Source organism: Sturnus vulgaris, chromosome 3 (genome assembly GCF_052056855.1).
Source record: "Sturnus vulgaris isolate bStuVul1 chromosome 3, bStuVul1.hap1, whole genome shotgun sequence".
Taxonomy (NCBI): Eukaryota; Metazoa; Chordata; class Aves; order Passeriformes; family Sturnidae; genus Sturnus; species Sturnus vulgaris.
The window spans coordinates 72,994,997-73,011,920 of record NC_142245.1 but is presented as its reverse complement, the minus strand read 5'-3'; the positions used below and the strand labels follow the sequence as shown (position 1 = coordinate 73,011,920).

The following is a 16,924-nucleotide window of genomic DNA, read 5'->3' as shown; positions in this document are numbered from 1 at the left end:
TCTAGCCAAGAACTTTGACTCTATTGTATTGAAGTGTGGCTCACTCAATTTCTGTACTTCCATGAGGATGCCAAAGAAGGATGTCAGACCACTCCAGTGAAAAGAGCACTTCACACTAGTGTTTCTGTCTGATGCTTCTTGCCATTTCTTTTGTTTGGGCCAGAAGTCTTTCTCCTCATGCCTTGCCTTTTTGTTGGGACTTTTTATTATTGATCTTGTTTGTTCATTTATTGAGCTCATTTGACCTGAAATCCAGCTCCAAATTCTCCCTCATTCCAACTCTCAGCAGTAAGCAGAAAATCTTTTTCTTTTATGATCCTAATCTTCTTCACTTCTAACCTCCAGATGTATAATGTAGTATGCAATAGTCTTGTCTAATTATGGCTTTGCTATGAAGCACAGTTGAAGCTTCTTCATGCATGAAAAACACACTTAGTGGCATGTTTTGAGAGAAAAAAAATATGGCCACATTTACCAGTAATGAAATAACATGCTGTGTTCCCTGACTATTATGATTCAAGATCCTATAATGTAGTATCAACATTTATACTAGTTATTTCACTTTTATTATTATTATTTAAAAAAAACTATATCCATAATAATGAAATATAACCTCTTTAGTCAGTTCATTTAAGTAAGAACCTACAATGCAAGAAGAACCTCTTGCAAGTTGCAACTGAAGAAAACTTCCAGAAAGATGAAAAAAACATACAGGAACTTCCCACACATCATTCAGATGAATGAGTGGTTCAGAATATGGAGAAGAATTATGTCAAGGAGACCCTATGCTCTCTAAGTTTTCAAATAGGCATCTTCCTCATCCCACCATTTCTAAGTGGTATATTAAGGCTTACAGTTTGATGATTTGGCATTTCAGTCTCTAATATGCTGATAGATTGAGTTCAGCTTTCTAAGTAACCTTGTAACTGCAGCAGTGTAATAGCTGTAACTATAATAAGGCCTCTTTTGCTGGGAGTACTGACAGTCATTCAGATTAGTCCAATTGACTGGTTAATATCACACCCTCATTATGTCTGCTGAAATGCTTTGAGGTGTGGATAATTGCTTCTGGTTCTGGAAAAGAATGAAAGTTTCTTTTGCAGCTTAACTTGTTTGGTGGTAAAGCCTGTATTCAATTTAAATTTTTATGGGTGTGTCTAACAAATACATCAAAAGACACAGAATAGTGATGTTGCTGTCTTAGCAATGTTTTTTAAGGATTTATTACAACTTCAATAAGAACATCTGTTAGTTAGGGTTATTTCCATTGTCCCAATAAAACTGGAGGGCTTGGAAAGCAGTAAGAAAGAAAACTGGGTTTTATCCACAAGCACAAAAGTAAAAATATCTTTCACTTCTGCCAGATTTTCTCTCAGAGGAATGTCTTAAGGTAATTCCACTCAACAACTTCAGTCTCTTTTTTAACCTTGGACATTCTTTATATTCACTGGTTATTGTTGCCAAAACAACTGGTTTGGGCAGAAATAAAGGGGGATTATAGGAAGGAAATCACAATATACGGAATGCCTTCCACAAAATATTGTTTTGTTTTGTTTTGTTTTAATTTTCTCAAAAATAATGCTAAATAATAACACATACACACACATTTATGCATGTACAATTAGTGCCTTACCCTTACCTAAAACTGACTCAGAGTAGCAGAAGCAACGTAGCATATATACAGGCAATAACACCAACACCTCCAGACACCAATTTAGCAACCAGTTTTGGCAGTAAGTAACTGCACTGCTCTGAATTGAAAAAATTGTAGGTTTTATAATTGTGATATGATTTGCTATTAATGTATGTTAATCACAGAATCACAGCAGAGCTGAAGCTGGAAGAGAGTTATGGAGGGCATCTGATCCAAACCCCATGCTCAAGCAGAGTCATCTGTGGCCGATTGTCACACACCCAAAAGATAGATATAAACTCATTTTAACAACAACTCACAGAACTGAAAAAATTTAAAGCTGAAACCAGTTTATGCTGCTGTAGTTATGTCCTAATTACTCTTGGTAGCCGTGCTTGAGGCAGGGGTAGATTTTAACAAGACAGTGTGAGTAAAGTAGAGCCACACTGTTGGCCTTTGCCCTGGCTCATTTAAGTCATGTGCCTGACTCTCTTTCAGAGAGCACTCACTCTCTTCAGTTTTCTCCGACAGAGTTATAAAAATGCATAAATATTTCAGTTAAGGAAGAGAATATACAGTTCTCTGTACCAGTAACCCTCTTGGATCTTCAACAGGACAACACAACTTTGTCATTCCATTTCTTATGAGATTGGCACTGCTTCTGGAGCCTCGTCATCCTTCCTGCAAGTCAACTATGGTTTGCAGTCTATCAGCTGCAGCGTTGGCTGATCAAAGCAGCAATGTGAGAAATGATTGATTAATCACTAATTATATATTTTGTCTTGCAAATCGAAGATATGAGAGGCATTGACAGAAAGTCTACACACACGTCATCTGAACGGAATTTTGTGTGAGTTGAAAGGCTGTCCAGATTATTCCATTATACCATTGAAAAAGACTTTTCACAGGAGTCTGTGATTATGTGCCCAGGAAGATCGGCTACAGTGGTATAATGCAGGCTTCTAGGATTAGCATGTCAGTTCTTGGAGGCTGAGCCTGGCTGCAAAAAGAGTAATTTTCAAACTTGGCCCAGTCCACTGCTGACAAGTACAGTGCAGTCTGCATTGTAATATATGCCACCACACACGGGTGTTTTATATTCCTGACCAGATGACACAGACAGTGACTGGATCCCTCGTTTGGCTTTAACTTCTTGGAGGGTCTCCATATGACAACAGTTGCAAGGCTTAAACTCAAGATGGCAAACTCCCAAGGCTCATTAAAATATCTGCATATAGAACCATGAACTTTATTGTGATTCTCAGACTAGGAAGAAGATCAGAGAGCACCATCTTCTAGACTGAATCTAGCCATTGGCTCATATTTCCCTATGTAATTAAATTCATCACAGGCAGTAAGCCCACTTCTTATAAGAAAGGGCAATCCATGAGACAATACATGTGTATGTGGTTATGACAGAGCACCACAGCAAGTATATAGGACATGTGGCCTGTGGGCTGCAATATGCACAGGTATTGCTCATTTTAAGTCTCCTCAAGCATCTTTTCCATTTCCTATGGAAAGCATTTTCTCCTCTCTCTTTCCTTCTCCCACCCCATGAACAGTTTCTGTCCCAGTCTACGAATGACTGTGCAAATAGGCTTCACACTCCCTCCCCTAGAGTGAGCTGTTCTTGTGGATGTACTCAGGAAACCAGCATCACAAAGAGACAATTAATTTTCAATACTATAGCTTGCATAGAGCATCAGTATATCCTAGTGCTGACTTGCAAAAAGGGTGTATCTACTCAGATTTTTTTTAAGAAAACCCAATTTTTATTTCTTTTCAGGAAAGAAGAAAATGGTTGTCACATAAATTTATTAAAAAAAAAAACAGCCAAGGGGACAGTTTTTGGGTTTTTTTCATAGTAGACCTCAGATATAAAAGAAAGCATAGTCAGACTAGAACCATTCTAGTCTCTGTATAAAAAACTTTAAGGTAAGTCCTAAGCAGCATCTAAGCTAAGCCACATGACTTTTGCTGCTGTTCCTATACATCTGACTTGACTTGAATTTTCTGGTTTTTTGAAAAGAAGTATATTTGACTTGACATTTAATGTCCACTTATCCCTGAGCAGCAAAGCTACTCTTCATCTCAGATGCCAGAAATAGGATGGGCAAAACATCAATCAAACCTGCATTCCACTTTTTATCTTCCAGAACAAGTGTAAAGAAGGAGGGATTTAAGTGATGATCAAGCCCATGTAGTTTTCTATTCTTGAAAATCCTAACTGAGAAATACATGCCAGTGTTTTAAGATACACCTCTAATTAATCTTCATTTTATCTCTTACTTTTCTCCTTTCACAATAGCATTCTACTATGCCTACTAAATATTCATAAGAAAATTCATGGCAGGGCATCAGGCTAGCAAGTATAACTAATAGCTACTAACGCATTAATAAGGGCAGGCAGTACCCTTGGGATGACCTGTGACCTTTCAGATCTCTAGTTGTAATGGGTCATTATACCTGTCTGATTTAAACATGTTATTACAGAAGATCTGTGCAGTTGTTAAAAATTTGTTAACATATTCATGAAATATAATGAATTAATTATTAGTCCATTGAAACAACAAAAAGAAAAGGTTAGTCTGTTCCCAAATGATGCCTCAATCCTTTTGATGTTGTATAAAATATAGTTGCCAGTTTGTACTTGATAGAAACCAATTTATTAGTTAAGGGACTATAAGGCTTTTCTACTCAAGTCTAAATTTATTTTTAAAACTTTCATTTCTCATCTGTGTTCTGAGGTCAATTACTAATAGTGAAGGATTTTTGATGTTGTAGGGTTTTCTGGCAATCAACAGACTCTCACAAAGACACGTGGCTAAGGGGTCTCTTCATGGCAAACTGCAGAGAATACAGGTTCACAGAAATCTCTCAGAGCCCCAGCACAACCCCATAAATTTATGGACAATTATTACACTCAACCTGAGTTCACATGCCTGATTGACCATAAAGATCAGCCTCAATGCTTAATGTGTAGTTTATGGTGACTTTATTTTTCTTAGTAAGAAGGGAACAGAAGGTAAGGACCTTGCTGTTTTCAAATTATGAACAGTTACATAAAAGCTGTTTCTAACAATTTTTCGTATAAGTTCTGCATGTTACGTAAATATTTAAATAAACTCCTTTTGTAGAAACTATGCCAGACCAAACTGCCTTGCAGTGGGAAATTTCTGTAAATAAATACGATTAACTGAAAAGCCATGAACAATAAAGCATTAATGAATATTAACTAAAGATGGCCTATATAAAAAACTGTTTACTTTACGCCTGTTTCAGAAAAGTTCATGTTCTTTGTCTCATCCCAGTCTGCAGATTGGGAAGGATACTAAAGGAATTAAGAATATCTTTACTGCTGTCAGACTAATAGGCTATTTTGTCTAGAATTTATAATGAAATGTGACACAATCCACATGGAAAGCTTCTTAAATTAGAAAAATATTAAAAAGAATTTTCATTAAAATATTCACAATGTTTGTTTTAAAATCACAAAACTCTGGCTCTTCAAAAAACTCTCAGGAGTTTTTTTCTTCAGAATTGATGGATAAAGGAATGGGCCTGTACAAAGACTGCAGAGGAGTGAAATAAGGTCAAAGCAATTTTACAACTGAAGTCTTTAGAATTAATATCTTCTTTGCAATTGTTATGATGCATGGCAGAAGAGAAGATATCTGGTTTCTGGATGCACTTATTTCTGTTTGCTTAATCCAGCTTTCACAGAGAATACTAAAAAAAACTACATATCAAACTATATAATCAGCAAAGGTAATCAAAAAAGTGGGACGGAGAAGAGAAGGAGGAAGAAGTGCAGTTTAAATTTCACCTAGATGGAAAGACAAAGGAATCTGGATGATTTATAGCATATGAAGACATCTCCCCTAAGTATATAAGATTTCTTCTGTCAGAGATAGATTTTGGTGTCCCACATGGTGACAGCTAACCTTAGGATCCTAAAGCAGGAGACAAAACAGTAAGCAGTACATGCCCAACATGCAAACTGAACCAAGTATAAGAGCTGACATTTGTGATGTGACACCTCCTGCCTGAAGGGAGCAGACTCTTCTCACTGTCTGGTAACACTCAGCCACTATGAAACCAAGAATTCTAGAATTAAGAGATTACAATGAGGTCTGGAAAAATGTTAGAATAATTATCTGGTGGAAAGAAATTTGCAGGTCATGAAAACATGTTCAAAGAGAAGCACTTTCTTGTTGCTGAACAGATTCCAAGAGGTCTTTTCGCTTATTCACTCAGGATGTAAAACCAGGCTCCCCAAGATCCTTGTCTCACCAGTCCCAAGACTTATGTGTTTTTTGCCTTTTTGGTGGCTAGGAAGGAAGAGGCATGGAATGGAATTTGTCTCTCCACTGTGATTCCCATTCTCAGACACGATAAGCAACGGGTAGTCTGAACTTTAGGGAGCAAAGACCTGAAGAGGAGGGGAATGGAGGAACCAGATATGAATCTCTGCACACTACACAGAAGTGAAAGCTAGGACTTTGCATGCCATCAACAGATGGGCCAATATTAGTTGATATATATGTGCCATATGGATATTTCCACCTCCACAGAGAGATTGTCAGCTAGCTGCCCCCAAGTCCACATCTCCGGCAACTAAACTTCTCATTTTACCTGGGTTGATGTTTTCATCTTCTACATGGAGGTATGTGCACCTGATTTGTTCTAATGTCTAAACTGCTTTTCTACAAACATCGCAATTTTCTGATCTATAAGCCTGAAAATAGCTTGTTAACTTTCCAGAACTCCTGAAAAATTCATATTGTGCCTCAGTTCCTCTTTATTTTTTTTTTTTAGTATTCATATCTCACAACCAAGGCAGAGCTTTTTCATTCTAGAAAAAACTAATTATTCAAATAGGATGGAATTGGATTTTCTTCCCTAGATTCTGTCACATCTTATCTTGACATTTAGTACAGAAATATGTCATAACAGTGAAAATAGGACATTGAGGTGAGAATATGTGAACTCTTTCAAAGTTCTTCAGATCTCCAATTATAACTGCATTGTTGACTCTGGTAACTCTGTTAATGTGTGTGCCTCCACATTCCTTTACTGTAGATATAAGTTATAAGCTTATCTGTATTATGAAACTGCTCTGTGTGAAGACTTCCAATGCTGGATTATAAATTGCTTTCTGAGAGCCTCATAAAAAAGGTGAAACTTACAGCCAGTGCCAGGAATGATTATTATCATTAATAGCAATGAGATGTGCTATGCTGTTAAAGCAGTCATTTTTTTCCCCTTGTTGGATTAAGAAACCTTTCTGTAGTCTTTGTGTAATCAGAGATATGAAAAGCGTTTCAGGATCCTTCAGATGAAAGGGACAAATAAAAAATGTGACATGGATCATCACACTGTTAATCCTGGTGTTAAATATTCAGTAACCAAGCATTTATAATTGAGTGGGGTAAAAAATTACTTTGTGCTACATTCCAAGCTCAGGTTTGCTGCATATTGTGAACAAGGCAGAACAAGCTGAGCAGGCAAAGCGAGCAGAGGTCTTCTAAGAGCTCTGATTTCCTCTTTATTGATTGCCATCCCCGACTAAATGTCATCAGCTGCTTGGTGATTTACAACATACTGGTAATAAAACATGGGAATATGAGTAGCAAGCCTTTTTTTTTTCTCCTTGTGCAACCCTACAGGTCATTCCTTGGTTAAGGCAACACCATGGTGACAATCAGCATGCAGCAGAATGTAATGAAAGTGAAGAACCGTGGGCAGATTATGCTGACAGAAAGACGCCTTTCTTCGTTGCACTGTAAGTGATAGTCTGTCAAATACACACGAGCCAGTGCCTGTGAGCTCTGTCTAGCAACACAAACAATCCAAACCAAAAGTCTGAAAAGTTTTGACATTCAACTGAGGGAAAGTTGTAATGGAATTGTAATGAGAGATGATATCTTTCTCCAGCTCTGCTGAAGACAAGAGACATATCTATGCCATAAAGTTATTCAATAAGCTGGAAATCCCAGCGGCTGCATGCAACATTATTGAAGCAAAAGTTCACAGTTGCTGTTCTTCTTGCTTGTTTATTTGCTCTAGAGGATGGAAATTTAGTAGGGTTTTGGAAAAACCCCTAAAATTTTCCACAGTGGTAAAAACATTCACAATACCTTTTCAATTTATTTTCTTCATCAAATCAGGACATTTACTAAAGACCCTAGTAACAATATACTTCTGCAAAATGTGCATACATATAATTAAAACCTAAAAGAGCATTCAGGCAGAAAATTTGTTTTTAATTACAGAAGAATAACCTCCAGAAAGTGTATAAAAGGGACCAAACAGATTATGGTGGTGTGTGTCCAGCACAGTTAAAATTCTGCAAAAATAAAATATACTTTTAAACTATGTCATGCAGTCAATAAATTGTAAAAAAAGAAAATTAAAATCTCTGTGGTGATACGCACAGTAACACATATTAGTGATATGAAAATGTGAAACTACAGGAACAAGCAGCCTAGTGCTTAGATTTATTGAACTATTTAAGTAATTTGAACACTGAGATCACCTTTTAATATATATTATTAAAGATACTGCTATGATGTCTCCACTATTGATCACGCTAGAATTTGTGAAGTTTAAGTGCTAGTACTTTGGGCACTTATCAAATTTTTGTCAAAGCAGTCTTATAATTTAATAAGAAATAGTAGAAGAGGGGTTTATTCAAGTATGGAAGGACTTGTATTAATTATTTTGATTGTTTTCCTTGTTTTAGTCTTTCTTTTTTGGGTTGTTTGTTGAGTTTTTTTGGTTTTTAGGGTTTTTTTTAATCTATATTAGCAAACTGAAAATATTTATTTTTTATAAAACCAAATAAATCAAAAGTTCTTACCTCAATGATTTCTTTCCCAGTTCTACCTGAAAGTCAAGGCTAAGTGCGGCAAAGAGAAAAAAAATTAAAAAGTCTTTTAAAGGTTTTTCAGATGCAGGCATAGCCTTGAATTCATCACATTTTTAGCTCGTTCTGAGAGTTCTGAGATTTACTAGTTAAGAAATTACAACTTTTTTTTTTCATTTAGCAGTAGGATTTATTGCTATAAACTAAAAAAAAAAAAAATAAAACTTTCCAAAACGATAGTTCAAAGTGTTGAATTATTGATTACATCCCCAAAATTTTTTGAGAAAAAAAAAATCCAAAGCAGATTCATAAACTCGGCTTTTAAAATATCTTGGAACAAATAATTGTGGAGTTCAATGTGCATTAAACACTTCTTCACTTATTAAAAATATAATTAATTTATATTCTTGTGATTAAGTCTGAACTTCTTTTTACTTGGTAATAATGTTCTTATTTGTTGTCAGCATAAGATGGATGACGTCCTTAACTACTCAAAGCTTTGCTATTAACTGCTATTGTAAATGCTATTATAGGTATACATCAGCAGGCTACATTTTGCAAACAGATGCAAGAGAGAACTGCCTGCACACCAGCACGGCTGAAGCTGTCTCTAAGCTGGATTCTGCATAGCTGTGGCTAGTGTTATACTGAACCTGCACTATTTAAAGCCTTTCTGAAAAATGAGCTTTATTAGCGTCATCTAATTTTCTTGTTTATCACACTTTTAAAATTTGCTCATGCAAGTTAGTTCATTGTAGATGGTGAAAATGCTAAATCAGACAAGTCCTTTGGTGGTTCCTCTATTTGGGATTTAGATTTATTACCTCTTTTAAATGATAGGATTTTGTTTTTCTTGTCAATTCTGCCGGATGGCATGATTTCACACTAATGTTGGAGAATGAACTTTAAAGTTATGTCTGTGGTAATATATAAAATAGTCAAGGGACCATTTGCTACCACAGCAGACACCTGGCACCAAGCATACCTTGTCCCCATAAAGTTAAACTTCCTTGGTCCTAGACCACTGTTGGCCCGTTTTGTTCACCAGAACTGGTCCATGGCCCATGCCAGCACCTCTGCCCTGCCTGGCACCACTGCAAGAGACCAGACGACACATTTGACACTGTGCATGGCAAGACACTCATGCTTACACATGTCAGGCCTCCTAGCTAGCAAACAGAGCTCTTTAAAAGTGTGGCCTTTGAGTTCAGAATTCCTACAGACAGCTCTGCCAAAACAGTCTTTGGTGTCGACTGCAGAATGTCTACTGATAAGTTTGGTATCTATCAAATTCTGCAGCCATTGTCTGCAGATTTCATTGTCACAATGCTCATGTGATTGCAAAGGAAACAGAAGGGAACTAAGTAATCAGTGTCTCCATCAAAATAATGACCAGTCATTTGATGTTCTAAAGGGACTGTGTTATAAATACATGGAAATTAACACTAATCTATTGTGTTGCCAGTTTTTATAATATTTATATACTATTGTTCTTGTTTTCCAAAAAAAAATCTTTTTTGCCCATGCTAGATCTTCATCTGCTCTAAACTTCACTAGTGTGCAGTGAAAAATAATCACAGATATTGCTTACTGAATGCATGGCTTCACTTCAACCCTACTTGGTTTGTGAATACTTCTAAGTGAAAATGGTAGAGTGACAAAATTAATAAAATTATGCCTATAAATGACAATGGAAACTAATTGAAAGTAATTTATATTGCCTTTGCCAAAGCTTGAAGTTCTCAAACTGTTTGAAAATAATTATCAGTTTTAAAAGACATATGACTAAATATAAGTTTGATTGCTAAGTGGCTGCTTAGGTTCTTCTTTCCAGGAGTAGCTGTCCCTTTATCTATGCATTCCAAATTCCATAGGATTTGACAAGGAATGTATGAAAGTCAAACAACAATTGCAAACCTTATTAAAAAAAACCTGAAGATTAACCACACCATAATTCAGAATATTTTTTCATAAAATCTCAATATCCTTAATATATTTTTTCTCAGAAGTATCATGAGCAACCAGCTACACAGCCTATTATATTCCTCACAGAGAATCAATTGTTTGAAATCCACCTTTATCTAAAACAAGATAACAATGATATTAACACATTCTTTGCCTTATGAATATTAACATCAAAGAAATGAAAATAAAAGTGTTTTTTAACAAACAATAGAAATCTGAGATATGCACGTAGTAAGAAAAATGGAGCAAGAGGAAATAAACTGAAAGCTTTTGTCTGTGAGTGATCAAAACCAAATTTTTTTTCCATAGTAATATGTAAGTTTGCATTAATCAATACTCTAGTCCAATTATTTTTCACTCTCATCTCCTGTCTGCTTCAAACATTTTTAATCACTGGACATCCTCTTTGTAATGATGCAAGTATGGGAAGTAATATCTGAATTTTCCTTACCAGACATCCACCTAAGGACACACAGCAAAAAGAGATAGAAAACCCAGCAAAAGGGCATCAGGAATTGCATTAATTCCACTGTTCCCTCCAGCAGAGATTGAAAGTAAGCTACCCACTGTCAAACAACTATGATTTTTGATCTTTCTCACACTTCACTTTTTACTGAAGAAGTATTTCAGCTCCCTTGATTTTGTTATTAGAATGAGAAAAAAATATATAATTGAATATTGATTTGGGAAATTACTCCACCTCACAAGGCATCTACTATTAGCTAAACATCGCATTATTTGCAGTAACACTGAACTTTTGAAATACACAATTTATTTGTTCTCTGCACTAGGAATGCAAAGAGAAATACAACATTTGTGCTTACATTTTGCCTGTTTTTTTCTAAATTTACCAAAATATAGACTGTTTTTCTCATTTAGGTTAATTCTTGTAGTGTCTTATGTTAAAAATCTACAATGAAGTCGTAACCCTCAGTCATGTGAGGTCGACAAATTAACCAGCAGAAGTGTATTATTCCTAAAATGATTTGAAGCTTTCTGGAAAAATTTGTACCTGTGATTAAGTCTCCAGGAATTTATATGGCCCCTCTTGTTGCAGGGATTAGTCAGGAACACGAGGGATGCTCAGGCTGTAATTTCACAGTGCTGCAATTTCACTCTACCTGATTACAATTCCCGTATATATTCACCCATAAACGATAAGAACAACGGATTTTTGGTCAAGAGATTTAAGAAGCAGAATAGTACTTTTATGCACACTTCAGACATCCAACAGAAGTGTAATAAAAACCTTAGCATTTTTTGTTTTCAGTACAAATTGAAAGATATCTTGGCCACATACAATTATTTTACAGACAGCATATTTTTAAAATGGATTACCACATTACTATATATAAAACTTCATTGTATACGTGTTATTTTGTGGGCTGACATAAAAGACAACCTGTAGATAAAGCAAGTCTGACAAGTTGACAGAACCTGGATATATATATATGTAAGGGAAGACTGACATGTAGAATATTCTTAAAATAAACGAGAATGGGTTAGTTTTGAAAATAACCTTGGGAATACAGGACATATTATCATATCAGACAGACCTCATTCTATCCAAGGTAGCAATTTTATCGTAGGGTTTTCCTTTTTTCTTTTTTTTTTTTTTTTTTTTTTGGAAAAGAAGTGGGAGGAAATGGAGAAAGAACTGATATTTATTTTAAAAGTAATAAACAAATACAACTGAAGAATGGTAGGGGTAACATGGAAATTAGGATGGTTTGTGGATACATGAGCCAATGTTTGCAGGCAGAGGCAATAAAATCTTTAGGACAGCTGATACGGTGTGAGAAACATTGAGAATCGGGGAAACTGCATCACAGGTGGACATGGCTCTTCTGAAAGATTTTAGAAAATATGACATAAAAATGCCACGAAAACAGTTTCAGGTTATGTATTTCCACTCTAAAAAATGTCTTTGACAGGCAAGGAAAAAGCAAATTATTACAGTGACTTGGATATTCACATGTAAATACCTACTGCAGTCAATAGGATTTGACATTTAGCAGACCCAGACTTACTAGATAAGAAACGCTGCCTGACACTCTTGTATACCCAAACGGTGGTTTGGAATTAATATTTTCTTTAACAGTATGTATGACAGAACACCAGAACAACATTTATAACACAGGGGCTAATCTTTCAAAGGCCACTCACTTTCCCCCCTTTCCAGTTTTCCACATGATTCTGCACTATGAATCACTAGGCTCAAATCTGTGTTCCTAGCAGTCTTTGGGGAAACAGTCTCAAGCTGTCTGGGAAAATTTTTTGTACAGTAACTATTCCCTAACACGTTTGTAGAAGGTCACCTTTAAGTGTAAGTAATGTTAAAAGCACTTGCTTATATGAAAGTCCTTTACAGATCAAAAGACAAGAGTTTCCTAAAAATGTTAATTACTTATGTTGTTCCAACCAGTAAGCACTGTGTGGAAAAAAATTTATGGCAATTTCCCATAAGGATTGCTTCCCCTTCAAAAGCATCTTCAAGAAAGCAGCAGCAGTTCTTATTGGTGTCAATAACAATTTTTCAGCTGGTAGGAAGTAATTTATATAAGGACTGTTAAAAGCACGTTTTGTCACATTGCTTCTTTACAGGAAAGAGATTGTAATGAACATGTGATTAATTTCCATGAAGCTTAGAAACTTTTCTCTGTGTTTCCAACATGAAGGTATTAAAAAACAGGTAAGTAGAAACATATGTTACTTGCCATCTAAATGGCAGAATGAAGTTCCTACAGTGGTTCTCCCCATATATGAATACTCTATATTGCACATCTAGCACCATGTTATAATTATTTGCTTATAACAGACAGCAAAATTTCTGTTGATTTTTCCTATGTCCTCTGAAATTAAAGGCAAGGCTTCTACTTGCTGCAGTGGGGCTGGGCATTGACAGGATGTAAATATATGCAGAGGGTTCCTTCCATTCAAATGCTATTCTTTAGCAGATCTACCAGCATGAGAACTAGTATTTATATCTGATTTATTTCTTATTTCCTTTCTTCATACACCATGTCCTCAGCCAACTTTTAATTTTTTTCACACCCCAAACAGGCAGACCTACCATTAACCTCAAATGTGGAACTTTGTCAGAAACACTTTTTAAAGGAAAGATAGCTTTGTCATTTCATTAGAAAATTTAGAATAGAGTTCAGAAACAGTTTTATCTGAATCCTCTTTTTAATCATCAAGCTTGCACTATCTCCCATCATAACCTCAGATTTCTAGGTTGAGGTTAAAATAATTTCTTTTGCAGGAAATTCTGACACCTGAAGCCCTTGTCTTAACATTAATTTAGATACAGAACTCATGATGAATTTATAGGAGAACAATTTTCTTTCCAAAACGGTGTATGTGTTTTGTTGTTTTTTTTTTCTAGAAGGATATTTAGAATGAATTTACATATTTCTAATGAAATATATTACACTGTACCTTATTCTTTAAAGGCTTTAAATGACTTCTTCTGCTTAATTTCCTTATGTATATGCTTTCAGCTCCTTTTGATTGGTATTTAAATCTCCCAGGGCAACAAGGTCATTCAAATAAAGAAATACCTCTCTATCCTTTTGTTTCCAAAGTTCTACCTTTCCCTTAATGGGCCACTTCCCTAGAAGGACTATTTCTTGAGGAATATGTCTCTATTCAAAATGTCTTAGGAATCCTTCAGTGCTAGGCTGACAACTGGATTTAACCATACAAATCTGTTCTCTACATTTAACTTAGATACTCTATAAAGATGCCTTTACACTCACAGTTTTTATGAGACCAGAACTATTGTGAAAATGGAGAAGTAGTATAGATAGAGTGGAGGGGAAGGGGGGGAATCCAAATAGCAATAAAGCCTTTTGCTGTTGTGAAGTTTGCTGACCCCATTCCAGGTTGAGTTCTTCCTACAATTTCATCCTGCAAGAAGTGGACAAAGACATATCATGTCACAACACAGAACAGCATTGCAAAGGTGTCCAGGATGAACACAGAATAGAAAGGAAGGCTGCTGCACTTGGGTTGCTGTTCCCAAGATAATAAGCCCAGCAAACAGGGAGTTTAGTTTCAAAATCTATGCAGTTATGCCTAAAAAGAATTTTTGTGACTGCTTTCTAGTTTGGAAAAAAATTGTTTTTTCCTTCCAACAAACCACCCAATAAAAAACAATTTTTTAAACAACAACCCCAAAACTGAACTATTTCCCATTTAGAGTCAATGTTCTAGTGCTTAATTGGAAGGGTCATTCAGATCTCTGGTAACCCCTTTTTCTTCATATGGGAATTTCCTTCTGTACTTACTTGTTGTATCATAGCTATTGCCTGCTAATTCTGCATATCTTTTCTCCTGCCTGATGGCAACAGTAGTGGAGATATAACACATGGAAATGTTAGTAAGAGAATTGTATTTACTTCCTGATTCCATCCCAGTGTTTGAATTAATATTATGCATAGCGACAAATGAGCATTTGACAGGGAATTCATATGTTGGGGGATTGTTTCCCCCACAATGTTATTTTTTGGTATGATTTTTTAGGACTATAAATATTAACGTATAGAAAATACTTCAAAAATTTTAAATTATATATGCCACGAAATATTAACAAACTATTAAATGTAGAAATAGATAATCATCACTTAAATATTGTCTTCAAAAACTGGAATTGTTAACTTTTGTAATTGTATTTGTTAACCCAGGCATGATGAAAGAAAAGACCTCACAAATCAAGAGACCCAGAGAAGACCTCACAAATCAACAAGAACAGCAACAAAAAATTGAACTATAAACAGAAAACTGTAAAGGTCACTCTTTTCTTTTTTGTTTCTTGGCATTTCCTCAAATAAATCTTTCTTAGAATTGAGAAATGTGTTTAGAGCAAAAAGCAAACACATTTTATGAAATGTAGATAAAGGCCAGCATGAGTGTGTCCGTCTGTGTCTATGTGTGTGCATTAAATGAAGAACAACAGAAGGTTAGAGATTATCCTCAAACCAGATTAGAATATTATGTTTGCAGCAAATTAAATGAAACTAATAAATATGCAAATCACACTATTATTATGTAAATTGAACAGTTTCAATACTCTGTTTGGTGAAGAACCATTTCAGTATTTCAGTTAAAAACTACAGTAATCTAATGTTAGGAAATGTTGGGAAAATATTATTTCTCTATCACATTCCATCCTACAATTACCTTACTGACAGATTCGATCAAAAAAAACCTAAATGCTATTACAAGAAATTAGTGAAAGAACAGTACAAGACTGTTATACTTTCTTTGGTTTCATTCATTATGGAAAATGTCCTATGAAATTAATCTGTGATAACAGGCAAACTTTGTAATTTTCTTTGTAGGAACTCTTCACTCAATCAAATCTTTCTCTCTGTCACACATATACACTGAGATAAATAAATAAGGTCTCATTTTCATTCCTTTCTTTTATTTAATCATCTCTTCAAGCATTTTCATAACAAAATTATCAAGTATTGATAATCCTGTTGAGAGGATTTCATCATTAAATTTTTTGTATGAAAGAATTTATATTGCTGACTGGTGCTGGAGTAATGAAGGACAGTCTTCTCTCTTTGCAAGAAAAGCTATAAACAACTTTTGTGTAGAGTTGCAATATCAGTGTTATTTAGGATGAGAACTAAACAGTCGCCCTTTGGATGTGACAGCCCACCCACATTACATTGTTACACAGGTGAAACTGGCCTTTCCGCTTTTCAGTGATGCTTCAGGCAAATCCTATTAGCAAATTTCATGTTGCTAATCACTTTGGGAGATCAACAGATCAATGCTTACTGGCCTTTCGATGACAGTTATCATGTTAATTAGTAACATGAAACAGCAACACAAAGGGAATGTTGTGGTTTTATACCCAAAAGCAATGTTTAGAAGAGTCCTGACTGGAAATCAAATGCTACATGCACAAATTCTCTGTTTCTGTAGGAACAAACAAAAGATTGCATCACATCAAAATTCTCTACTTTTAACTCACTCTTGTCTGGAAATGGTAGGAAGTGCTAATCTTTCTCCTATTTCATGATGGATAATGTGAACAGAGTACTGTAATATCAAGATGTGATAAACTTAAAAAGGGAAAATAAAAAATATAATAAAAAAAAGAAGAGAAGGAGAGACTAAAGCAGACATTGAATATTACACTCTACATATCTGCAGAGTGTGCTGATATGCTGCCTTGCTTTGCACAACCTCACCTTGCTCACAGCTGATGGGCTCACACTGAAGAAGCAATGGTGCAGTTGATGGCAGCTGGCAACAAGTCTCAGAGAAAAGAAAACCAGGGCTGGAGCAATAAAAAGCCATGCACACTTCTTTTTCTCTGGTCTGATATACATGGAATTTGCCTGGATTCTGCAGGCTGGAAAGGTATGTGGAAATCACAAAAGTTCAGCCCTCAGGAGAGGCTGCACCTTCTCCTGACTGCCCCTACATCAATA

General features: G+C 35.5%; 1 long non-coding RNA gene across 2 annotated transcripts in view; it reads left to right on the top strand.

Moving 5' to 3' along the window:
* LOC148224418 (uncharacterized) overlaps window positions 1-15,844 on the top strand; it is a 159,294-nt gene extending 143,450 nt beyond the window's left edge. For both annotated transcript variants that reach the window (XR_015802889.1, XR_015802890.1), the window contains exons 4-6: window positions 7,306-7,421; window positions 13,074-13,161; window positions 15,158-15,844. This is a non-coding gene — a long non-coding RNA (uncharacterized LOC148224418). The remainder of the gene's footprint in view (window positions 1-7,305; window positions 7,422-13,073; window positions 13,162-15,157) is intronic.
* Window positions 15,845-16,924: the final 1,080 nt, after the last annotated feature.